The sequence below is a fragment of the Panthera uncia genome, chromosome X (assembly GCF_023721935.1).
Source record: "Panthera uncia isolate 11264 chromosome X, Puncia_PCG_1.0, whole genome shotgun sequence".
Classification (NCBI taxonomy): domain Eukaryota; kingdom Metazoa; phylum Chordata; class Mammalia; order Carnivora; family Felidae; genus Panthera; species Panthera uncia.
This window is the reverse complement of record NC_064817.1, coordinates 57,208,782-57,234,500: the sequence shown is the minus strand read 5'-3', so window position 1 is coordinate 57,234,500 and position 25,719 is coordinate 57,208,782. Positions and strand designations below refer to the sequence as shown.

The following is a 25,719-nucleotide window of genomic DNA, read 5'->3' as shown; positions in this document are numbered from 1 at the left end:
CCGGCGCGGGGCTCGAACTCACAGACAACGAGATCATGACCTGAGCCGAAGTCGGCCACTTAACCGACTGAGCCACCCAGGCGCCCCTGTCAGATAGGTTTTTAAAATGTTTGTATTGTCATCCATTTTGATCTCATCTGTATCTGACCCGCATGGTACTGAAAAAATAGTTTCTTTGGATTCTTCTCTGTATTTCCCAAGTTGGGGAATACTACTGCAGCCTAAATATGTGGGCTGATCTGCCTGGCAGTGAGATTCCAGGGAGAGAAGCCATTTGCTTTCTGAAAGAAAATGGTTGCTGCTCACTGTTTAGTGAAAATGGTAGGAGAAGGAAGGATGGAAGTCCAGGTTCCAGTGTCAGTGAATCTTCTAATTGTATATTGTTCTACACTCCATTCACTTCACTGCCTTGCGGGGGTCGGGGGTAGGGGAGCAGGTGGTTTTCTGAGCAGCTTCTACTTGGTTCTTACCTTTTAGACTTGATGAAAGAAAAACAACGAAGTCACATCAAAATGCCACTGAGGTGATTTAGCATTAGCACAATTCCTTGCAATTTTAGCAGATGGATTTTTAATTTGGAGTGCTGTCAAATAATATTCTTGTGGACCTTTTCTATTAGCAACAGCTGCAGAGTCCATTTAGGAATCACCATGAACTGAAATCTTAATTTATCCTCATTATGAACATGATAATGGTAAATGTTTCCAGTTTGTGTCTGTCTCCCTTCATTTAAGCTCAAGAGCAGAGACTGTATCTTACTCATCTTTGTAATTCTCTTAGTAATAAATGTTTGTATTCATAAGAAACTGTGTTATTGCATTTAATACCCATCACATGGGCAAATATTAAAAAATGTTACACTAGTGTTAGTGGGGTTACCCAGTTTCAGTATAATTCTTTGTAGGGGCAGTTTGGCAGTATATATTAGTGGGAAGAAGAAATATTGTCTGACTTTTGACCATGCAATTTCATTTCTAGGGCTATACCCCAAAATATTCTAAAAGAAATATTCTAAGGCTATCCTAAAAGATGTAGGTATGGGACTGTTCACAATGTTCATAGCAATAAAAAATGGAAAAATTGCCTGTTGATGAATAATTTGGGTAAATAAATTTTGATGTATTCATGCAATATTATAATATGGCATTAAAATAAAAACCTTAAATAAAAATAGTCTTACAGATGAATATTTTACTTGGAAAGGTGTATCAAGTGTATTAATTGAAAAAAAGGCTAGAGAGCAATAATACAGTTCTCATCTAATGTTTGTAAAATAAAAATTAATGTTTGTGTACAATAAGTAGTTGGAAGAACATACTCAGTGTTAAACTTGCTGGGATTCTATGATTTTTACTTTCTATCTTTAATACATTCCTGGAATTTTTTTCTCACAGTGTACATTTATGACTTTCAAAGTTAGACGAACACTGAAGCTATTTCCATTTTGAAATTTGTTGACCTAAACAGAAGCGGAATAAATTGGGTGGTAAGGGGGCCGGAAACTGGAGCAATTTCGTTTGGAAAAGAGCTAGATGGAGTGGGGGAAGGGAGTGGTGGAAAGAAAATCTCTGTCTTCAGAGAAAGTCCATAACTGCCAGCTACTCTATTCTTGACTCCTTAGTGAAGGCATTTCATGCATCAGGGTTTACATTTACCATTTATTTCCCAATTCTGCCCTTTACACATTTCTTTCCCGTTCTTGTCCCTCTGGTCTGTATGTAACAAGCTAAAAATAATTACTAGTGGCAGCAGCTGCTTGTAGGTGTCCAGATCTTACTCTAGTAATATCTGCATTGATTTATCCAATAAAGAGATGGCTCAAACTCATCAAGACTCCTGCTCCCCTCCCCCAGTGCTTGGCCAGCATGAAATCTTCCCCATTTATGGTGGGAGAGCTTTCTGCCTGGCTCTCATGATTATTAGTAGATTATAAGACATTTTTGCTGGTGGGTAATGACACAGTTAAAAATGAGCCCTGAGAAACTGCCCCTTGGGTTTTTCTGGGGTTTGAGGGTTGTCTGCATCTCACTGGGTGACAGGAAACCTAGTTGCGTTAGCTTGTGCTACCAGCATCTGATGCTATTAATAACCTGGGGTGGGTTGTTTTTCATGCTAAGCAGCTAGGGACTGGGAAACTTAGAGGCAATAGGCTGCTTCCTTAGAGAGAAAGGACACTTGGGGATCTTAACTTATCCTGTGTGGGTCTTAGGTCTCAGAGCTCCATTCTTCCTAGTGGTTGAGTCTTGGAGATAGGGGAGTAGGCATTGGCCTACCTAGCTCCCTCCCTTTAATCATTTTGGTAACCCAGGCAGCTGATAAGGGGATAGATATGTTCAATTCCTTTTCATGTACAGGTAAGGTGAGTCCTGGTGGAAGTTGGGATTGTAAATGATAGCCCAGAGCCCAGGGTTTTGTTACCTTTTCTCATTAGTGTGAACCAAATGCCATCCAATGACTAGCTAGATGGAGGTTTCATTCACTTTTAGGGAGCTCTTTTAGCCAGGAATACAGAATGGAGGGTCATATCTGCCAGACATAGAAGGACCCCTAAGAAATCAAGTTTACTCCCATTCAAAGGTAAGGATATTGAGGTCTAAAGAGGGTAAAGGCTTGGAGGCAGCTAGGAAGATTAAGCATCACACTTCATATCTGAGTTCTAACACTTGGATACATCTATTTGCTTGGTGCCTGTAAATGCAAGTTATCTCATTTAAAATGGATGCAAGAATTCTTATTAAATAATAATTGTAGATATTGGAACAGTCTTCCAGAAAGAGAATATAATTGACGCTAATAGTTATGCTTACCAAGAGCAAAATCTGAGATCTATGGTGTGGGCTGGATGACTTGACTGAGGTGGTAAAAGTAAATTAAAGCTATATCTCAAAACTTGGCTATCCTGTGTTACATTTGTTTCTTCTTCCTTCCCTCTATCCTACAGGTGACACCAAATGTGATCAGAAGCCATGCCCCTGGTGAAGAGGTGTACTGAACCCGGCCTGGCCCAGTGAGGTTACTAGAGAATTGGGAAAGGCTTAAATAAGTATCCTGCACATGGTTATCAAATCATTGCAAAGTCTTGGTAAGTGGTTAGCGGCTTTAGTAGGCTAGCCCAGTTACTGGGAAGGGACAGGGAAGGTAGTCTTAATAGATATTAGGCAATTACTTGGTATTTTCCCCATCATGGTATGAATAAAAAGCATCTTAAAATATTCGGACTACACAGAAAGCAATGAGCCTAACCTTTCATTTTTTGTTTCTTTTTAAAATTTTTTTGAGAGAGAACATGAGTTGGGGAGGGGCAGAGAGAGAGAGGGAGAGAGAATCCCAAGCAAGCTCAAAGTCCAGTGTGGGGCTCGAACTCACGAACCCTGAGATCATGACCTGAACCAAAATCAAGAGATGCTTAACTGACTGAGCCACCCAGGTGCCCCCAACCTTTCATTTTTTCATCCTCTCATTTTGTGTATCTTGCCCAAGATTATAGCTAGTTAGTGTAGGAAATGGATTTGAATTTAAGCCAGTACTGTGTCTTTTTACCCAGTGCTTCCTCTAGGTTCCATCTAAGTGTAAGGAGGCCATATGAGAGAGAAATGTCTTTATTTCTCACTGAAATTTTTTCTTAAGTTTATTTATTTATTTTGAGAGAGACAGAGACATCGCAAGTCGGGGAGAGGCAGAAAGAGGGGGAGAGAGAAGATCCCAAGCAGCCTGTATTCTACCAGCACAGAGCCCGACGCAGAGCTCAAACTCAAAACTGTAGGATCGTGACCTGAGCCAAAATCAAGAGTCGGACGTTTAACTGACTGAGCTACCTTGGGCGCCCCTCACATTGAAAGATTTTTATAATAGCCTCTGATACTGTTCTTTCCCAATGAAGGAAATTTTCATGGTGTAAATTTTTTTTATGCAGAAAATCATCTGGAATGCTTGTTAAAAATGCAGATTTCTGGGCAGCCAGAAACCTTGCACTAGTCAAGAGCAACACTAAGACCCACCTGTCATTTATATTGAGGCTTCCTGCCCGGTGGGTTCATCAGCAAGCCAGAATGAATCACCATTGCTGTGTGTGGATCCTTGTGAGGCAGCTGGGAAGTCTTGGTAAGCTGCCAGTGGTTTGGGTGGGGCTCCCCCATTGGTAGTAGAGAAGAGATGGTTGTGATGGACACTTCCCCCGCTTCCTTAAACAGACAGTTACTAAGTGCTTACTAGTTGCCAGAGACTATTCTAGATATTAACAAAGTTCTGCCATCATGGAACTTTCATTCTTATGAGAGTAGACAGAGGAACAAAGAACCAGGGAAAGCATAAAGTATCATACATGTTACATCAGAAGTTTTCCATTATGGTATGAAAATTGTGTTAAAAATGGGTGGGTTAGGCTAAGCAACACCTTGTGTATTTTCCCCACTTCCCATTCTTCCTTTTAATACCTGCCCCTGTCTTTCAGTGCAGTGGAGGCTGACCAAGCTGAGTATGAGAGGGTTATAGGTGATGAAAGCAATCTTTTTCCTTTTTGTTACCCTCACTAGGCTAAATTGTGAAGGATGTCTTTTGAAAAGTGTTCTAGAGAGTCTACTGATTTTCCCACATGAGTGAACGTGTAGCAGAAGAGAGGATCCTCTCAGTGATTAAGGTAAATAGGGGAGGAAAGGATGACTTTGCCCTAACTTCTATCAGGGAGGCTCTTAGAAATGTCATTTCTGGGTGCTAATACTTTTACTTTCTTTTTAAATTTTATTTATTTATTTATTTATTTATTTATTTATTTATTTACATTCAAGTTAGTTAACATACAGGGCAATTACGGTTTCAGGAGTAGAACCCAGTGATTCATCTCTTGCATATGACACCCAATGCTCATCCTGAAAAATGCCCTTCTTAATGTCCATCACCCATGTATAACCCACACCCCCCCAACCACATCAAGCCTCAGTTTGTTCTCTGTATTTAAGAGTCTCTTATGGTTTGTCTCCCTCTCTGTTTTTATCTTATTTTTCCTTCTCTTCCCCTATGTTCATCTGTTCAGTTTCTGAAATTCCACATATGAGTAAAATTATATGATACGTCATTCTCTGACTTGTCTTGCTTAGCATAATACCCTCCACTTCTATCCATGTTTTTGCAAATGGCAAGATTTCATTCTTTTTCATCACCGAGTGATATTCCATTTTACATATGTGTGTGTGTGTGTATATATATATATATATATATATATATATATATATATCTCACATGCCTTTAAAGCCTGTAGTTTATTCTGTAATACATTTTTCTTGAAACAATTGGGGTAAATTATCTTGTTTACCCAGTCTGTAATCACCCCTGCAGAGGATCAGAAGAACTAAAATGGTTGCCAAGTAAACTAGGCAGCATAAGCTACAGACACAAATAATGGCAGTAGGACACTAATTATACTCCTCTTAAGGAGAGAGTGTCTTTTTAACCAGACTTGTTGAGAGTTTTTATCAGACAGTGGAGCTACATACATCTTGTCAAAAGTCAGCTCATAGCAGAGGTTCCATATTTCAGCGGCAGCCAAGTTAGTAATTTCAGAGATAGCAGTGTCTTCTGGATTTCACTTAAACCAATTGGACTAGTGTTCATTTTGGACTCCTAAGGGATCAGCCCCCTGATGGGCTCCAGGGAGCATTTAAATGGTCCATAGTTAAGAGAAGAGAGGCACAAAATCAGGTTCTTTGCTGACACTGGTCTAGTCTGGGGCCAATAAAGCCCCTGTGTTTTGGACACCACTTTGAGTCTGATACACCACTGAAAAGTGCTCTTCTGGCATCACCCTTGAACTCATTACCTCAGATGTCCGGATCAGTGGGTCCAAATCTTGGTAGACCGCTTTCACTCACTTTGTCTGAACCTCAGAATCTGCAGTCATGGCACAGACAAGCCAACCCACATGGAATACCTACAACGCAGAAAGACTTTTGCCCTCAGTGGAGCACAGGCACCAGGTCCTCTCCTTTCATTCATTTTCCTCCTCCTTCTGAACACAGAGCTAGACACCCAGTAAATAACCCCTTCACACGTGCAGCACAGCAGTTAACAAAGGCTTCAGTAAGAAAGTGCCTTTGTCAGAATTGGCCTGCTGACCCCAGTGTTGGAGGAGATTATTGACACGACGTGACCACTGGTTGACCCTTGAGCTTGACCCAGGCAAATGGAGGCTCCTCACTCTTTCCCTGTCCTTGGAGTGTACAGTTTCTGCACTAGGAACTGTTTCAAGGATGGAGCCTTGAAAAGGTAAGGTGTGGTATAGACCGTCTGGATGGCACATGTGACTGAACCACGTTAAGGCCTCTATACCTACAAACCTTTAAGACTCTGGCAGAGGGGTGCAGACATCTGCTAGTCTCTGGCTGCCCGAGACAAGCCTCATAAGTTCCCTTGCTTATTAAAACCACTGCCTACCAATCTGGAGTGGTCTACCTCTTTCAGCAGTTTCTTTTGCCCCATGTGTATATGGACCATCTGGGAACCAACACTCAGACACTAGGGGAGGTCAGGTCTTTCTGCTGCATCACTGGTAGGAGGGGCTGAGAACGGGCAGGAGTGACTGCCATACAGCAGACTCAGGCTGCGGGCCAGCCTGGTGGGACCAGCTGGCCTAGGAGAGCCAGTCACACGGCTTGACCTGTGGCTGCCACCATGATCAGGGTCATCCTGAGAGGTAGCTTTTGCCCTCATGGACAGGGAAAGACCAGAAGGTCACAACCCATCTCATCAGAGAAGAGGGAGGCAGGGAATGAAAACACAACACTGCTGGTAAGCAGATCTCTGCCACAAACCTTGGCAGAGCACACGCCTTTCTGAAGAGCCTGAGCCTGTACAAGCCAAGACATAAACAAGTACAGAACGTCCCCTTCATCATTTCACCTATAGGTGGGGTAGGTAGTCTAAGGAGTTCACACAGGAATCAGGGCAAAAAGTTGATGGGGGAGGAGCGGTAAATAAGGTTCCAGAAAGGTAAAATAGGACTAGAAGAATTCACTGTGACTGGCCAGTTCTCTGTCACCTTATACCATGATCACAATTCAAATTTAATCACTTATTTTAAAATTGACTTTAAACTATTAAATCTTTTCTACAACGGAAACAAAAAGGTCCATAGTTAAAGTAGGAGGCATCTATAATATGGCCATTCCTGGGAGATCTCTACAGAGGCCATCCCTACTTTAAGCTAGTAATGCCTCCATCGAGAGTTAATAACCAGAATGCCAGTATCTGCCATTTTTCACAAAAGTAATCTGCCATTTTTCATAAAAGTAATAAAGGTCACCTTTTCCCATGAGGATGGTTTTGAGATGGTGCTTTCATAGCATAATGTTCCTCTGGAATATTTGGATAATTCTATTGACAGAATTCGATAATTAGCCTGCATGAGGAACCTGAATGATAGGAAAATTGTCTTTTCACTAAGGAGAAGCCTGGGATAGTACAAAGGGATTTCCCACATTCCGTGTATATTACAGCTTACATTAAAATGACATTGGTCTTTGGGTGTCTGGATGGCTCAGTCGATAAGCATCCAACTCTTGATTTCGACTCAGGTCATGATCTCACAGTTCGTGGGATCGAGCCCCACATTGGGCTCTGGGCTGACAGTGTGGGGCCTGCTTGGGATTATCTCTCTCCCTCTGTCTCTCTGCCCCTCTCCCACTTGTACTTAACTACCTACCTACCTAACATTGGTCTTGTATAAGGATAGGAATGTTAGTATGCTGTCCAAAAAAAAAAAGGTCTTCCTGTCTCTTTCTTTATATGGGCCAAAATGGGTTGTATAAATCTGGCTTTTGCTCTCTGAATCCCAGTTTTTTCCCTGGGATTTCCCTATCCTCATTATCCATTCTTTACTTTTGTGACAGCTGGGTCTGTTGCGTTTTTTTTTTTTCTTTTGTCTTTCTGTTTAGGCTAGTCATCACTCCCATAGTAACACCCATGCACAAAATTTGAAAATTTTCTTTCTGAGGTCATGTAATATCAATAACAATGATTATTCAGTTAGTTATCAGTGTCTTTTATGTTCTAGGCAAGTGCTTTACACATATTTGTTGTCTCATTTTAACTTAATAGTAATTCTGGGATGTATGATTTGTTCCTACTTTACAGATAATAAAACTGAGGATCAGAGAGGTGATGGCCACTAGCATGCCACCAGGAGCCAGTGGTGGAGCTGTATTGTGTCATGCTCTAAAGATCTTGACTACCTTACTCTACTTGAAGTGGTAGAATATGACAAGCATATTCTTAGTTTTTGGGACCTCCTGCCTCCTTATGGGGTCCTTGTCACTGTCTTCTTCCAGGACATAGGGGCATATGTGAAGGGTTTGTTATCAAATATTTATTTATTTTTGGGAGAACGCAAGTGGGGGAGGGACAAGAGGGAGACAGAGGATCCGTAGTGGGCCCTGCACTGATAGGCTGACAGCAGCAAGCCCAGTGTGGGGCTCGAACTCACGAACTATGAGATCATGACCTGAGCCAAAGTCAGACGCTCAACCGACTGAGCCACCCAGGTGTCCTGTGAAGAGTTTGTTTTCAAAGGGAGATTCAGATGTGCAAGAGGGATGGTGTGAGGGATGTGTGGATCCCTTTAGTTTCTAAAGATGACCACTTTAGATGAACTAGCATCACAGCTATTCACCGTGTGCTTATCTTTGTCTTTTTACTTTTTATTATAACCCCCACCTTCCTGCATAATGTTTATGTTGGATTATTTCCATGAGGTTATACTTTCTTCTACACCAAACAAAAAGGAATTGCAAGAGTCAGAGTCACAACTGAAAATCCATTGCTTGCAGAATTAACTCAGGCACAGGCTCATCAGGGGCTGGAGCAGCTTGCTGTGCATGTCAGGATGTCCCAGCTGGAATTCAGCATAAACAGTGCATTCTGTTAGCAGACAATACTGATAAAATTACTCTATTTGTATCAAGTGGAAAATAGTAGGGATACCTATCAATTAATACTTATGTAAATTTTATTGCTGGTGAGGTGTCCAGATAGTTGGCATAGGCTAAGGTTTGGCAAGGTGTGGCCCACTTGCTGGCTGCCTGTTTTTGTAAATATAATTTTGTTGGAACAAAGAATCATGCTGATTCTCTATTGTCTGTGGTTGCCTTTTGTGCTACAGTAGAGTTGAGTATTTGCGACGGACTGTGTGGTCCACAGCCTGAAGCATTATCATCTGGCCCTTCACTGAAAATTTGCCAATTCCTGGGGCACCTGAGTGGCTCATTCGTTAAGTGTCTGACTTCAGCTGAGGTCATGATCTCACAGTAAGTGAGTTAAAGTCCTACATCAGGTGAAGCTTATGCCCCACTTTGGGTGAGCCCCACTTCTCTCTCTCCCTCTCTCTCCCTACCTGAGGAGACATGTCTAGAAAAGTTTTGATAAGGCTGATGTGAAAGAAATTACTGCCTGTGGTTTCCTCTAGGATTTTTATGGTTTCAGGTCTCACATTTAGGTCTTTAATCCATTTCAAGTTTATTTTTGTGTATGATGTAAGAAAGTGGTCCTGTATCATTCTTTTACATGTAGCTGTCCAGTTTTCCCAGCACCATTTATTGAAGACACTAGCTTTTTCCCATGGTATATTTTTGCCTTTTTTCTCATAGATTAATTTACTGTATAATCGTGGATTTATTTCTAGCTTCTCTATACTATTCCCTTGGTCTATGTGTCTATTTTTGTGCCAGTACTATACTGTTTTGATTACTACAGCTTTGTAGTAGTATCTTGAAATCTGGGATTGTGATACCTCCAGCTTTGTTCTTTCTCAAGATTGCTTTGACTATTTGGGTCCTTTGGGGTTCCATGCAGATTTTAGTATTATTTGTTCTGGCTCTGTGAAAAATGCCATTGCTGCTTTGATAGGGATCACATTGAATCTGTAGATTTCTTTGGATAGCATGGACATTTGAACTATTCTTCACCACATGAGCATGGAACATGCTTCCATTTGCTTGTGTCACCTTCAATATTTTTTATCAATGTTTTATAGTTTTTAAAGTACAGGTCTTTCACCTCCTTGGTTATGTTTAATCCTATTTTATTATTTTGCGTAGCATTGTAAAGGGATTGTTTTTAATTTCTCTTACTGCTATTTCATTATTAGTGTATAGAAACAGAACCAATTTCTGTGTATTAATTTTGTACCCTGCAACTTTACTGAATTCATTTATTCTGATAGTTTTTTGGTGAAAACTTTAGGATTTTCTATGTAAGGTATCATGTCATCTGCAAATAGCCAAAGTTTAAATTCTTCCTTACCAATTTGGATTCCTTTTATTTCTTTTTCTTTTCTTTTTAATTTTTTAAATGTTTATTCATTTTTGAGAGAGAGAGCATAAGCAGAGGAAGGGCAGAGAGAGAGGGAGACACAGAATCCAAAGCAGGCTCCAGGCTGCAGGCTCCAAGCTATCAGCACAGAGCCTGACACAGGGCTCAAACCCATGAACTACAGGATCATGACCTGAGCCGAAGTTGGGCACTTAACTGACTGAGCCACCCAGGAACCCCATATTTCTTTTTATCTGATTGCTGTTGTTGTGTTGAATACAAGTGGTGACAGTGGACATCCTTGTCTTGTTCCTGTTCTTAGAGGAAAAGCTCCCAGTTTTTCACCATTGAATATGATGCTAGCTGTGGGTTTTTCGTATGTGACCTTATTTATGTTGAGATATATTCTCTTTAAAAATTTTTCTAATGTTTTTACTTATTTTTGAGACAGAGAGAGACAGAGCATGAGCAGGGGAGGGGCAGAGAGAGAGGGAGACACAGAATCTGAAGTAGGCTCCAGGCTCTGAGCTGGCAACACAGAGCCCGATGCGGGGCTTGAACCTCACGGACTGTAAGGTCATGACCTGAGCTGAAGTCGGACGCTTACCCGACTGAGCCACCCAGGCGCCCCTAGATATATTCTCTTTAAACCCACTTTGTTGAGAGTTTTTATCATGAACAGATGTTAAATTTTGTTAAGTGCTTTTTCTGCATTTATTGAGATGCTGTTATAATTTTTATCCTTTGTTTAGTTAATGTGTATTACGTCGATTGATTTGTGAATATTGAACCATCCTTGTATCCCTGGAATACATCCCACTTGATCATGATTAATGTTCCTTTAATCTATTATTGAATGCGGTTTGCTGTTGCCCTATAGTTCTCTTTTTTTGTAGCATCTTTGTCTGGGTTTGGTACGATAGGTTTTTCTTTGCATGACTTGGAATATTTATGTCATTTTTTCTTATCCTTACTTTATCCGTTCTAGTGTTTATGTTCTTCACCAGCATATGTATTCTCTGCTACTTAGGCCCATAAGTGAGTCTAATATAGAGGTTACCTTAGATGGAAACACTGTCCTTAGTCAAGGTAGGAGGCAGTGGTTTTGGGAATTTGCTGTGTCAAAACCTAAATTTCTCATTCAGGATAGGAGGAATTAATCCTTCCATTGCTATGTAAAAATGAGATCTGGACAAAGGAACAGCCATCTCAGTCAAGTAAGTGATTATTTTGACATGGAAGTAAATATTTTTCTTTGACCTTTTGTTGTATGTGTTCTATTTAGTAGCTTTCTTAATAATGAACCTACCTTGCATTTCTAGAAGAAAACTTTTTACTTTTTAATGATTTTGAATTAGGTTTCCTAAATTTGCTATTTTTAATGTTATTTTCTGTTTTATTTTTTACTATTTTGTTTCTGTTTAAAAGTGAGTTTTTGGTTAGGGTGGCAGTCTTTGTCAGGTGTTGAAGTTAGGGTCATTAATGAAATCTTGTTTCCTGATCTTTTAAATTTAGCAGATCTCAAACATGTTCCATGCCATTAAATATGGTTTAGATATGGTTTAGGGGCACCTGGGTAGTTCAGTCGGTTAAGTGTCCTACTTCAGCTTAGGTCATGATCTCACGATTCATGAGTTCAGGCCCTGCGTCGGGCTCTGTGCTGACAGTTCAGAGCCTGGAGCCTGCTTTGGATTCTGTGTTTCCCTCTCTCTCTGCCCCTCCCCAGCTCATGCTCTGTCTCGTGTCTCTGTCTCTGTCTCTCTCTCTCAAAAATAAACAGAAAAAAAATTTTAAATATGCTTTAATGACATCTCTTTTAAAGTGGCGCATAATATGCCATTAATGTAAAATTTTAATTTAATTTAATTTAATAATATGCATTAATGTAAAATTTTAATTCTTATCCAATATTTGGGCTCTTGTTCAATTACTGCTTTTTTTAATATGAAATTTATTATCAAATTGGTTTCCATACAACACCCAGTGCTCATCCCAAAAGGTGCCCTCCTCAATACCCATCACCCACCCTCCCCTCCCTCCCACCCCCCATCAACCCTCAGTTTGTTCTCAGTTTTTAAGAGTCTCTTATGCTTTGGCTCTCTCCCTCTCTAACCTCTTTTTTTTTTCCTTCCCCTCCCCCATGGACTTCTGTTAAGTTTCTCAGGATCCACATAAGAGTGAAACCATATGGTATCTGTCTTTCTCTAATTACTGCTCTTTTAATATTGTATAAATAATACTGATGTGAACATCTCTTTAGATAAATCTTTGCACATATTCATGTTTGTTTCCTAAGATTGAATTAAATGTACCATCCCCCTAGTAGTGTATGAAAATGTCCAGTTTTTCATATCCTCACCAGTACATGACATTACAGTTTCTAAAAAATCTGTCAATTACAAAGGTAAAAAGTGGTGTTCCTTGATGTTTTAGTTTTTATGTCTTTGATTCCTAATGAGAAAGAACAGTTAAAAATCTTCCTTGAGACTTCTTTTTGAGTTTCTTCACACATATTTTGAAGCTACCATATGTTGTAGATATTTTCTCCAATTTGGTGTGGAAATTGTTTTGTTTTATTTTATTTTATTTTTATTCAGGCATAATTAAACATACAGTGTTACTAGTTTCAGGTGTACAGTAGAATGATTTAGCAGTTCTGTACATTACTCTGTGCTCATTATGATAAGTGTTCTCTTAATCTCCTTTACCCATTTCACCTGTATCCCCTCACGCATCTCCCCTTTGACAACCACCAGTTCTCTATATTTTTAAGAGTGTTTAGTGTTGTTTTGTTGGTCCACTCTTACTAGCTGGCTGGAAGTCCTAGCCATCATCCAAGCAATCATCCGAGAGAAAGAAATAAAAAGCATCCAAATTGGTAGAGAAGTTAAACTGTCACAATTTGCAGATGCCACGATACTATGACATAGAAAAAAAAAACCTAAAGTTTTCACCAAAAAACTGTTAGAATAATTTCTCCCATTACATATTGGCTTGTGTGTTCACTTTATCTTTTTCAACCCACCTCATATTGTTAGCTTGTTCATCAGTTCTTCTTCGGCCTTCACTTTCATCGTAGGTTTTGCTTGCTTGTGGCCCTCATGGCCTCACCTCTGCATTGTGTTGGCTTGCTGTGTATCCTCTGAGTTTCAGTTCTCTTTGCTACTGTGATTACATTTAATAGCCCAGTTCTAATACTGAGAACACAAATTACTAGGCCCGACTTACCTCCGTTTAGTTCGATATTTATATGCCAAGAGCAGTAGTTTATGGGTCTTCCTGTCATGTTCTCCAATTAGTATGATTATTACACTTGGTCTCTGTTTTTTTTTACTTTGCTTCATTCCTTCCAGCTTCTAATGCATCCATTAAACAACTGGCCTCTCCATCTTCTATTTCAGGGGTTGCAATTGCAAATGCTTGCAGGCTCCAGATGGGGTATCTGTATAGCACCATCCCGATTTTTATTTTCTTCCTTTTTCTTCTTCTTCAAATGCTGCTTGGGGGATTTTGTGGGGAGCTCTTCTCTTGTTTATCTACTTTTGATGGAGACAGTGGAAAAGAGATTACTCTTAAAAAACAAGAGAGCAGATTAGATGGTAAAGAGCAGCTGATGCTTCCAAGAGTATTAGTAAAGAGTGTTTGGGATTGTGGTTCCCTGGAACATGCACCTTTGATACAAAGGAGAAGGCTAATACTCTGGCTCTTGATTGTTGCCCAGTAGGAAAATAGCCCAATATTGACAGGATTTTCAGCTCTACAAGGAGCCTGATTTTGAGCTGTTAACTTACTTTTTTAATGTTTATTTATTTTGGGGAGAGAGAGAGAGAGAGAGGCAGAGCACAAGCAGGGGAGGGGCAGAGAGAGAGGGAGACACAGAATCTGAAGCGGGCTCAAGGCTCTGAGCTGTCAGCACAGAGCCCGACACAGGGCTCAAACTCACAAGCCATGAGATCATGACCTGAGCCAAAGTTGGATGCTTAACTGACTGAGCCACCCAGGCACCCCTGTTAGCTTACTTTTTAAACAAATTTCACAGACCAAAACACAATGTGTTTGTAAATGCTTTTATGACCTAATATCTTTGCTTCTTCATAATTTTGGCTTATTCATAGTGTTCCCTTTTCCCCATGTCGTATGAAAAATGGTGTGTAGCACTACCCATTCAACTTAACCTGGGAGTTGGCAGTTTCCCCTGGGTACTGTTTAAAACTGGGTCGCAGTTTTGAATGGAATTGTATAGCTTAGAATAGAATAGATTAGGACAGAACACAAAATAAGAAAATACTGGCTTCCATCTGACAAAGCGTAAGTACTTTGTGAAATTTTTGTTCCAGCTATATGTTTGCATATGTGTTATCTTTGGTCCAATGTAACTGTATTTCTTACTGTGGATTAAACAACTTTATAAGACACTGAATGAAACGTGAGCAAGCTGGTATCCTCTGGTCTGGATCCCCCCTCTAGACCCACAGAATGTTTCTTGAAAATCGGATGGTTGCCAAGAGCTAGGGGGAGGGGCCAAATGGGGAATTGTTTAATGGGTATAGAGTTTCAATTTTGCAAAATGAAAAGTTCTGGAGATTGGCTGCTGAACAGTGTGAATATGCTTAACACTATTAAACTGTAGGCTTAAAAACAGTTAAGGTGGTAAAAAAAAAAAAAACAGAACAAGAATAACCCATTAAACAGAAAGTTTACACAGTCATCAGAATTTCCTTGGTATGTTAAATATAACATCTTCAAATTTAAGAGTTTCATGACCATCCTTCAATGTCTGTTTATCAAGGGTCTGTTCATAAACAGTGACCCACTACTTTTTCTACAGCCTGTGAGTGAAGATGATGTTTAATTTTTTAATAGTTGGGAAAAATCAAAATATTTCATGACGTGAAAATAATTCAAAAATCAAATTTCAGTTTTATTGGAACATAGCACCACATTCATGTATGTATTGTCTATGCCTGTTTTATGCTACAGTGGCAGAATAGAGTAGTTGTGACAGAAACCATATGGCCTGCAAAACTTAATTTACTACCTGGCTATCAACAGAAAAACTTTGAGGTTGCTCTGTTGCAGAAGTTGCCAGATCCCTCACAAGCATCATCTCTGATGGCTTTAAATGCCAAATTAACAGCTTTGTCATGGACTACTAGTGGCTGTTATCATTCTAATATGTGGAGAGATTCTCACTTCTTTATTCCCTAATGTGACACCCTAACCACGTCCAGAAAACTCACATTCTTGGTGAGCTTCAGTTGTGGTTGTAATCCTGTTAGCAGTTTCTGGTATTGTAGCCTCCTTCATTTTCAAGAAACAGACTTCTCTTGCGCCATCCAAACAATTTGGACCACCCAGCTCTGCATAGCCAGCCTCCTAAGATAGACAGGGATCTCATAAGAATTCAGATACAGAAAACCCTGTATTTGACAGGCCCGTGGGTGGCTCAGTCAGTTTTGGCTCAGGTCATGATCTCACAGTTTTGTGGGTTTGAGCCCCACATTAGGCTCTGTGCAGACAGTGTGGAGCCTGGTTGGGATTCCCTCTCTCCCTCTCTCCCTCTCTCCCTCTCTCCCTCTCTCCCTCTCTCTCTTCCCTTCCCCCGCTCATGCTGTCTCTGCCTCTCTCAAAAATAAACTTTAAAAAAAAAAACCCTGTATTTGAACAAAGACAATTTAAAAAATAAAATTCAGTTTCCCCTCTGTGGAAAATGGTTTGAGGATTAGAAGTGGTTCCAAGACATATCTGGGAATGTTGACAACAGGTTTGTATCATCCGTCTAGTATGTCACCTTTAGCATCTTTTTTTTAAATAAAAATTGTACATATTAAATGTATTCAACACAATGATTTGATATATATAGTGAAATGATTACTGTAGTCAGATGCCCCTACTAACTTAATCTTCTCAGTTACAGTTTTTTGTGTGTGTGATGAGAGCACCTGAAATCTACTCTCTTAGCAAATTTTCAGTAGTCAATACAGTATTGATTGTAGACACCATTTCATACATCACATTTTAACTACTCTTTGTCTCCACCTTTTTTGGTCTCTACTTCCTCATATCTACTCAAGCTTTAGTTTACTTCCTAGTTTTGTATTCTACTTCCTCGTAAATTTTCAATTACTCATCATTAAATCTCACTTGTTCCTCCAATGTCTTTAGCTGTATCTCATGTTTCCCAACTCTGTCTTTTAAGGTTCAGCTCCCTTTGCTATGGGACTCATTCGTTTTCATTTTACAAACTTCATTGTTCAGTGCAAGAATTCCAGTGGCTTAGCTCATGCCTCTTTGGGTAGTCACTTTTTGAGTCATGCGATAACAGCTTTTGGGTAGTGTATCCTACACCTGGTACATTCTACTTTGGCTGCCAGGGCAGGTCATATTCTAAAATCCATTGCTGTCTAGGACTGCCTTTTCTCCAGAACTATGGTTGGGACTTTACCTTAGTCCCAATGAGTGTGGCCACCATTTAATTCAGATGTGTTTGTATTGCATTTCTACATCTTGACCTCTAAGCACATAGGCTCCTCATTGCATATATTCATTTCTAATTTTTTTAATGTTTATTTATTTTTGAGAGAGAGAGCACACACGTGTGCATGAGTGGGGGAGGGGCAGAGAGAGAGGGAGGCACAGAATCTGAAGCAGACTCCAGGCTCCAAGCTGTCAGCACAGAGCCCAACACGAGGCTCAAACTCACAAAACGTGAGATCATGACCTGAGCCGAAGTCGGATGCTTAACTGACTGAGCCACCCAGACGGCCTCATATGTTCATTTCTAAAGATGCTCTGCCTATACTTTTCCAACACTTACTTAAGTGTAAATGTTGGAGAGTAACTAAGTCACAGCGAGATTCTGTAGTCTGAAGTAATGTCATAAAGCCACTTTAGAAATTTACTCTCCAATTTCAGAATCACTCACCTATCTGTGATATTCCTTGGCCACTTGAATTTTGTTTGTTGTTGTGATTGTGTCACAAGTTACATTCACTGGATGTGTGCTCCTGTGACAATAACTTTGCCACAGTTCCTGGAGGCTCTTAACATTCCAACCTGGATTGTGGTGGGTGTATGTTCTCTCCACCCTACCACCAAGTAATAAGCAGGTCTAAATATTTCACATTCCTGCAGAAGTCCTGTTCATGTACCCCAACTGTATACTGTTTTCTAAATTATATGGGATTTCTGGTTTCAAGAAATAAGACACAGGTTTAGGTCAAGAAACAAGTGTTTATCACATAGATACACATAGTAAGATAATAGTAAGGAAAATAGGGATTTCATAGGAATTGCAAGAACAGTGTGGCATGGAAATGCATCTATGGTGGCTCGAGGGACTTAAGCACATGGAATTAGTGGACCTTTTCCACTGTGTCACTGACTTGATTCAGCATTCTATTCTCTTGGCTTATCTACACTTTTCTTCACTTGTCTTTCTTATGCCTGGCTTTTCCATTGTCTTGTCTTTGGTGAGGCTTTCAGCTTTAGATTTCACCATTAATTACCTGTCTGGTCCTAATTGGCTTGGTTTATCTTTATTTGTGCAGTGCTTTTTCATGCTTAGACAGGTCATAGGCTGCTGTCAGTGTATGGGTTGGTCCCATCAGCTGTACTCCATGGAGAGAATATAATACTGTTTTGTGAAACAAAACCTGATTGTAAGCCACCAGTTGGGCTTCCCCCTGCTCGAGGGATGCCAATAGGCGTTTTTTTTTTTTTTGTTTTTTTTTTGTTTTTTTTGTTTTTTTTTGTTTTTTCATGATTCCTTTATTTATTTAGGAGTTAAGGGGAGGGGCACAGGGGGCAGAGGAAAATTACCTACGGGGAAAGGATTGGGAAGGGTTTGCAGGGGCTGGGCTAGAAAGCAGTAACACTGATTCTATAGTTGAAAAGGAGTAGTTTGGTAGGAACCAGAACTGACATGTTTAGTTCAGTGATTATCAAATTTGTGAATCTATGACCTATCCATGTTATTCCATGCCTGTTGGAATGGCAACTGAGAACCATGCCTAGATATAATAGAGACAAAACCATGCTTTCCAGGGTCAGCACCTCATGGTTATATCAAGAATTTGTACATCAGTGTCAGAATAGAAACTGTCAAACCCTACTTTGCTTATTTCTTTGAAGTTGCTATAATACACAGCCACTACTGATTTCCTCAGACCTTCACCCTAAATGTGTGCACATTTGAGTCACAAAGGCAATTGTATAAGTAGTGGCTTTGCCAAACTTCTGAAACTTTCATCCTGGATTGTGTGTGATTTTCACTCTGCAATCATTCCCTAACAATTTCAAATGTTCCTTTTCTGCTGAGGGTTTGTTTCATGCAACTATATACTTGATACTAACTTCTATATTAATTTGGTTCTTTTGATGTCAAGAAATGAATCACTCAACTTACCTCATTAATAGGGGTTTATTATATTAAATATGTGGAACAGTGGGAAGATGGGGAGTTAGTGGGACTGGAAATGAACAATACTGAGTATGGGAACTAGATTCAAGCAGCCCTGGGTACCTTAACAGCAGTACCTTTGGGTCATTATGCTTGTACTACACCATTGACATCACTCAGCCACTCTGCATTTGCTATTTCTCCTGGCTTAGTGGTTCTCTGTCAGGGTTGTACTTTAGAATTAACTGGGGAACTTTAAAAATAAACCAGAGCAAGATTATTGTGATTTAAATAGCCTCAAATGGCCCCAGCCATCCGCATTTTAAAACCTCCTTCCCACTCTTAGTGCTTCTTTTGCTATCAGGCTTCCCAGCTGATATTTCTTTACCTTTTAGCTTCTGCTTACTTGTGGTACTTGTGGATCAGATTGTAGTACCTCATAAATTTGCCTTCTCTTGGCCTTGAACTCCCTTAGAGAAGAGGCTGTGGGTATGACAAGCAGAATGGAAGTGTCTGCTCCAAAGGTTGGCAAAACATTTTATGTAAAAGTCCCAGATAGTTAATACTTTGGGTTTGTGAGCCACACGGTCTTTTTTGCAACTGTTCACTTGGGGAATCAACCGTAGACAATGAATGCAAAATCTGTTGGCAGGTTTGACCCATTGGCTGTAGTTTGCTGACCCCTGGTCTATTCCCTTCTTGCTTATAGTAAAACTTCTTATTTATTCTTTCTCAATATTTTCCCTACTATTCCTATTTTCCTACTGTTCCATAATTCGTTTTTAACTGAATTTAGGAATTCTTTTGTAAAATTCTGCCTTGTTTAAAGAACTTCACTTGGGGATATTGTAATAATAGCCTTTTATTTGTACATTTGTTTGGTCAGAATTAACATGTTGGCAACATTTTTCTCCCCTTCTAAAAGCATTTATTAAACTCTTTAAATTCTAATAATCATAATTTTCACCATGTGATTCCCCAGTATTATGATACTCCTTAGTTATATTATGCCATATATAGCTAAAAGTAATTAGATTGTTTTCTGTTAATTTTAATAAGTAGTTATTTTTCATAGCTTATTTCAAAATGGAAGTACTATTTTTCCTGGTGATAAAGAGGTGCTTATTGTAAACAATTCAGATAACACAGGTTATAAAGAATACAGTCAAGATAAGCTATAATCCCATCATTCAACTAAAACCGCTATTAAACTTTTGGTGTATAGACTTCTTGAATGTCAGGCTGTCTTTGTTTAATGTTATTGAGCATTTATTTTGTCTAATTATGACACCTGTTCAAATTCCATGCCGATTAAGCAATTTTATGATATAATTTGGCTACAGGGAAAGAATATGCTCTTGATGTGGAAACAAGTTTCCTGGTTGCATTGATGAGTATATTCACATTCTTGTAAATTAAGAAATTGGCATGTTGAAGATTATTTACTCCTTATTATATATCAGCTATGGTGAATGCCCTTGCAATTTATATTTGCACTTGATTTGTCATTTCCTTACCAACCCATAATTTTTAGTCACAGAAGCTGCAGTGAATTCTCTCAGGGCCGTGAAGTATCGTTTGTTCTCGTAGAAAATAACCTAACTAGGGGCGCCTGGGTGGCTCAGTCGGTTAAGCGCTGACTCTGGCTCAGGTCATGATCTCACAGCTCGTGAGTTCAAGCCCCACGTCGGGCTCTGTGCTGACAGCTCAGAGCCTGGAGCCTGCTTGTGCTGACAGCTCAGAGCCTGGAGCCTGCTTCGGATTCTGTGTCTCCCTCTCTCTCTGTCCCTCCCCTGCTCATGCTCTGTCTCTCTCTCAAAAATAAACATTAAAAATTTTTAAAGAAAAGAACCAAATGAGAGATTGGTAATGTGGACATGTTTCTGGCTTCAGGCATGAGGGTAAGTATGCATTTGGAAGTGTTAAGAGAAGACAATGTGATAATAAAAGTCAATGGTTATAGTTTGTTAGGAGAAACTCCCTCTTTTTCTAATTGAACCTAGAGAATTACTTTAGTCACTTTAGAGATAGCACGTATATCCCTGAGGCACGGTTGCTAGAAGTTAGCTACAGTGGGCCACCAAAAGTTCTTTACATTCCTCGAAGTCATCCAAGTAGAGAGAATTGCTTGAACTTTTTAAATTTAAAATATGAGTGACTGTTTTCATCTGGAACTTGATAGTAATGTCACTAATTAAAAATAGGATATATGATATATTTTAACTGAGGCCAACACCTTAATACCCAAAAAGAACTTCTGCATCACTAAAGAAGAAAAATGTCTTGCCGGGAACAAGCTAAGGAAACAATTGTACCACCTCCCTACCTTATTGATTGATTGATTGATTGATTGATTGAAAGGTACCCTCAAAAACAAAACAAAATGGGGGCGCCTGGGTGGCGCAGTCGGTTAAGCGTCCGACTTCAGCCAGGTCACGATCTCGCGGTCCGTGAGTTCGAGCCCCGTGTCAGGCTCTGGGCTGATGGCTCGGAGCCTGGAGCCTGTTTCCGATTCTGTGTCTCCCTCTCTCTCTGCCCCTCCCCCGTTCATGCTCTGTCTCTCTCTGTCCCAAAAATAAAATTAAAAAAACGTTGAAAAAAAAAACAAAAACAAAAACAAAATGACTTGCTTAGCTAGGAAGATGCATTTTTTTCCCTTAAAGACCAGCTTGACATTTTGTTCTAAGTCAAAACTAGTTACTAAGCTCTGTTTATGTTCTATAGATGTAACCTCATTTATTGATAGCTCTAATCCAGTGATTTTTACAAATCTTGACAATAACACCCCAAAACATCCAATTGTTATTAATGTAAATATGTGTTATATATAATTGTGGTTGAAAATGCAATTTTGAAACATGGAGGAAAATACATGATTTGGCATCTCAATATCACAAAATAGGTGGGAGGTTGGGGGTCACTAGATCACAGGTCTCAGCATATAGTTGTACTCACAGCTGAGATTTATTATAACAACATAGTAAGGATATACAGCCTTTATTTTTTTTAATTTTTTAAGTTGATTTGTTTATATTGAGAGCAAGTGAGCAGGGGAGGGGCAGAGAGGGAGAGAGAGAGAATCCCAAGCAGGTTCTGCTCTGTCAGCGCAGAGCCCCATGCAGGGCTCGAATTCATGAACCACGAGATCATGAACTGAACTGAAACCAAGAGTCAGACGCTTAACTGACTGAGCCACCAAGGTGCCGCAGTATACAGCCTTTCTAAGGTTATCGAAAGGGAAGAAGGTGCAGGAGGGTGTGGAGGAATCCCTATGCAGCCCTCTTTCTGCTCTCCCTCCCGTGAGCAGTCACACAGAGTACATCCTCCAGCAATAGAAATGCAGCAACTTGTGTGCGATGTTTCTGCCAGGGAAGAAACAGGAAAGGTTTTTATTGTGGACTGGTCACATAGGTACTGTCTTGTTTAGCAGATACCAAAATTCCACTTTCCAGAAGGAAAGTAGGTGTTCAGCATGATCCACATTATTTATACCAGTAACCTAGATACAGTGAGCCACTCTTACTAGTTAGGGAAAGTTTTCTACCAGCGTAGGGACCTGTTTACCCATAAAGTTCCCAGATGCCAGCCAAGGCTAACCTTGAGAAGCAGGCCTTTCTGAGATAGTAGTCTTAGGGTTGCTTACGTTAACTTTTCTCTGTGTACATGCATTGGATGTATAATAAAAGATCAAAATAAGAGCATTCTATAATTGACCACATCCAGACCCTGTTTAAGGGAAGAGGGTGGGCCACTTCGATAGGAATAAGTTTAAATACATGATTTCCATTTTGTTGGGGACATGTGAAAAAATTGAGAGTGCCTATTTGGGACTTTTTTATGTCAAAGAGTGATCTAAGCTTATTTGTAAACTTTTTTTTAACAAAATCTTTGATATATTCACTACTTCTTGCTTCCTTTTTTTTCTCGTACTGTTGCAAAAGTTAACTGTGAAAAGTGTGATAATTTTTAAACTTTGTGCGTCATTCCTTCCCCACACATGAATTTGGAATTTGACCTTCAAGAAACTGTTCTTTAAGAAATAAGTCAAGGGGCGCTTGGGTGGGTCAGTTGGTTAAGCATCTGACTTCAGCCCAGGTCATGATCTCGCAGTTCGTGAGTTCAAGCCCCGTGTCAGGCTCTGTGCTCACAGCTCAGAGCCTGGAGCCTGTTTCGGATTGTGTCCCCCCTCTCTCTCTGTCCCTCCCCCATTCATGCTCGCTCTCTCTCTCTCTCTCTCTCTCTCTCAAGAAGAAACATTTAAAAAAAAGAAGAAAGAAAAAGAAGTCTAGGGGCTCCTGGGTGGCTTAGTCAGTTGAGCCTCCAGCTGTTGATTTCAGCTCAGGCGATGATCCCAGGGTCATGGGATTGAGCCCAACTTTGGGCTCCGTGCTGAGTGTGGAATCTGCTTGAGATTCTCCCTCTCTCTCTCCCTTTGCCTCTCTTCCCCACTCGCATGCTCTCTTTCGAAAGAAAGAAAGAAAAGTCTTAAGGGAATGTGAAATTTTTGTTCTGTGGCCTCGCATGAATTTAGTTAGAAAACTGAAAGTCGGTTTAAAATAAACTTTTCCATTTGACTAAAATTTAAAAACAGATGAACTGTGCTATCTGGGCATAATTCAATTTAGGTAATAACTATTTTTACCCATTATGAGAAATTAAAGGAATTGCTGTAAAGTCGTTGATGCATTTTCCTGGTAAAGTTAAAAATGTTGAAATCTACACACCAAAATGTTCACATTGGTTATCTTTTGAGACAGGTGTAGATTAGTAGTTGTTATTTTGGGGGGAGTGTTTTGGTTTCCTTGATTTTTTTTCATAATAAAAGTATACCATGTTGCTTAGCTTTTTGTTCAACTTGTATGAATTAAATGCCTCCTATGCCATGGATACTGGACATACAGTTGTGCATGTAGTAATTTCTAGGTTTTCTCAGCAAGTTCAGTAAGCTAAGGGAAGTATAATAGAGTTAAGAATAGGGTATGTAGGAAGGTTACTTAATAGTATAGAAGATATGAAGCCAAGATAGGAAGGGAGAGGAAGACTTTGTAACATTGGACCTCAGGGGAATTTTTACCAAGTGATATCCTAAGGCAGAATCCCACTTTGGGAACAACTAACCAGGCTGACATTGGTAGATCTTGGATCTTGTTCCCTGAAGGACTTTTGGTATTGTCGGAATAGACTTAGCACCATATATGTATATATTGCCACTAAATAATATTTTTAGGGCTTAAATTTCAACTATTGGAGGTTCCAAGGGATCTGATTTTCTGCATTAGGTGTTCTAAAATTACTATAATTTGGGGGTGCCTGGGTGGCTCAGTTGCTTAAGCGTCTGTCCAACTCTTAACTTCGGCTCAGGTCATTATCTCTCGTAGTTCATTAGTTTGAGCCCCGCATCTGGCTCTGTGCTGACAGCGAGGAGCCTGCTTGGGATTCTCTGTCTCCTTTCTCTCTGCCTGTGCCCCTCCCCTGCTCATGCTCATGCACACACTCTCAAAAATAAACTTTAAAATAAAATAACTATAATTTGGGGTAAGGAATCACATCAGTCATAAATGCAGCCTTTTTCATGATGTCCTCAGATAAAATTTTGTCCATTTTTATTTCATGTTAAATTGTTGGTCATCATCCATTCTTTTCTCTTAGAGTCATAGTACTTTGGTAGCCTGAAGTAATTTCCAGATTATGTTCATTTCATAAAAACTTAAAAATCTGTTGAAGTAATGTTAAATGTCTGATTTAGGTTCTGCTTGGGCATGTCTTTGTCCCACTATGGTCCCTCTGACATTAGACCACACAGTGAAACCTTGGATTGTAAGTTGTTCTGCAAGTGTTCCACAAGACAAACATTTCCAATAAATTTTAACTTAACGAGCAACATCTTGCAATATGAGTAGTACGTGACACCAGACATCACATGATCAGAACTAAGCCAATGGTTCTTGAAATTCAGTTTGATATATGAATGCTTTGGATTACAAGCATGTTTCCAGAAGGAATTACACTCATAAACCAAGGTTTTACTGTGTAGTAATCCCAAGGGGTCAGTATATCTTGTAATTTTAGTGACTGATCTCTGATTGGTAATTTGATACTTTGGGATTGATTATTTTCTAGTTAAGAGACTACACAATATGTCTGTCAGTACCTGGGATCAAATAATTGGTATATTATATAAGCATTGCACACTGGATCTGAAATTACATTGCTGTAATGTAAGCTGTAGACTTACCCATTTTCAACAAGTTGTATGAATCTCTTAAAACCAGTGAATTTCTACCAGAGTCATGGAGGTCAAACATATATTTTAGAATTTGTAGGAGTTTACTAAGCATTAACACTTGAGACTCAGGTTAGGTTGCAATTATATAAGGTGGCCTGCCATCTTGCTTTGGTATATTTTCCTATAACCTCTGATTGGTTTGGGAGCCTAGTGGCAGTTTGATAGCTGTTCCTGATATATAAGCCTCTTGCTGATATATACAAGGATTTGTGCATTTGTAGACAGAGAAGTTTTATCCTTTTAGAATGTTATGATTCCAATTCTTTAAAACTGCCTGGCACATAGTAGATGCTCATTAAATGTTGAATAAACATTGAATCACATGTATAAATGGTACTATATATATCATCCCCTAAATGCAAACAATGTATTACACGTTTATTCGTATTTTTATGTGTCTTACAAATTGTCTTTAAGTACTTGCACTGGTAATACTATGTCATAGTTTATGAGTAAAGAGTATGCAGTTTTAATAATTTGATTCATTAGGTTTCTAGATTACCCTTTGAAAATGTTCCAGTTTTACACTCATAGATTATAATTTTTTTCAAAAATAATAATACATGCAAATGGCAAATAGTATAAAATTCAATTTTACTAAAGTTAATTGAGTTCAAAGTTTCCTTTCCACCCCTGGTTTTCTAGTCCTCAATCTTCCTTCTTTCCAGATACAAGTATTATTATTAACTTCATGTGTAACCTTTCAGAGATCTCTGCATATATAAGTCAGTAGTCT

General features: G+C 39.5%; 1 long non-coding RNA gene across 5 annotated transcripts in view; it reads left to right on the top strand.

Annotated features, from left to right (window-relative positions):
• The window catches only part of LOC125931769 (uncharacterized), a 134,938-nt gene that overhangs the window by 7,130 nt on the left and 102,089 nt on the right, over window positions 1–25,719 (top strand). For all 5 annotated transcript variants that reach the window (XR_007460486.1, XR_007460484.1, XR_007460485.1 and 2 more), the window contains exons 2-4: window positions 2,942–3,082; window positions 3,914–4,101; window positions 4,533–4,636. This is a non-coding gene — a long non-coding RNA (uncharacterized LOC125931769). The remainder of the gene's footprint in view (window positions 1–2,941; window positions 3,083–3,913; window positions 4,102–4,532; window positions 4,637–25,719) is intronic.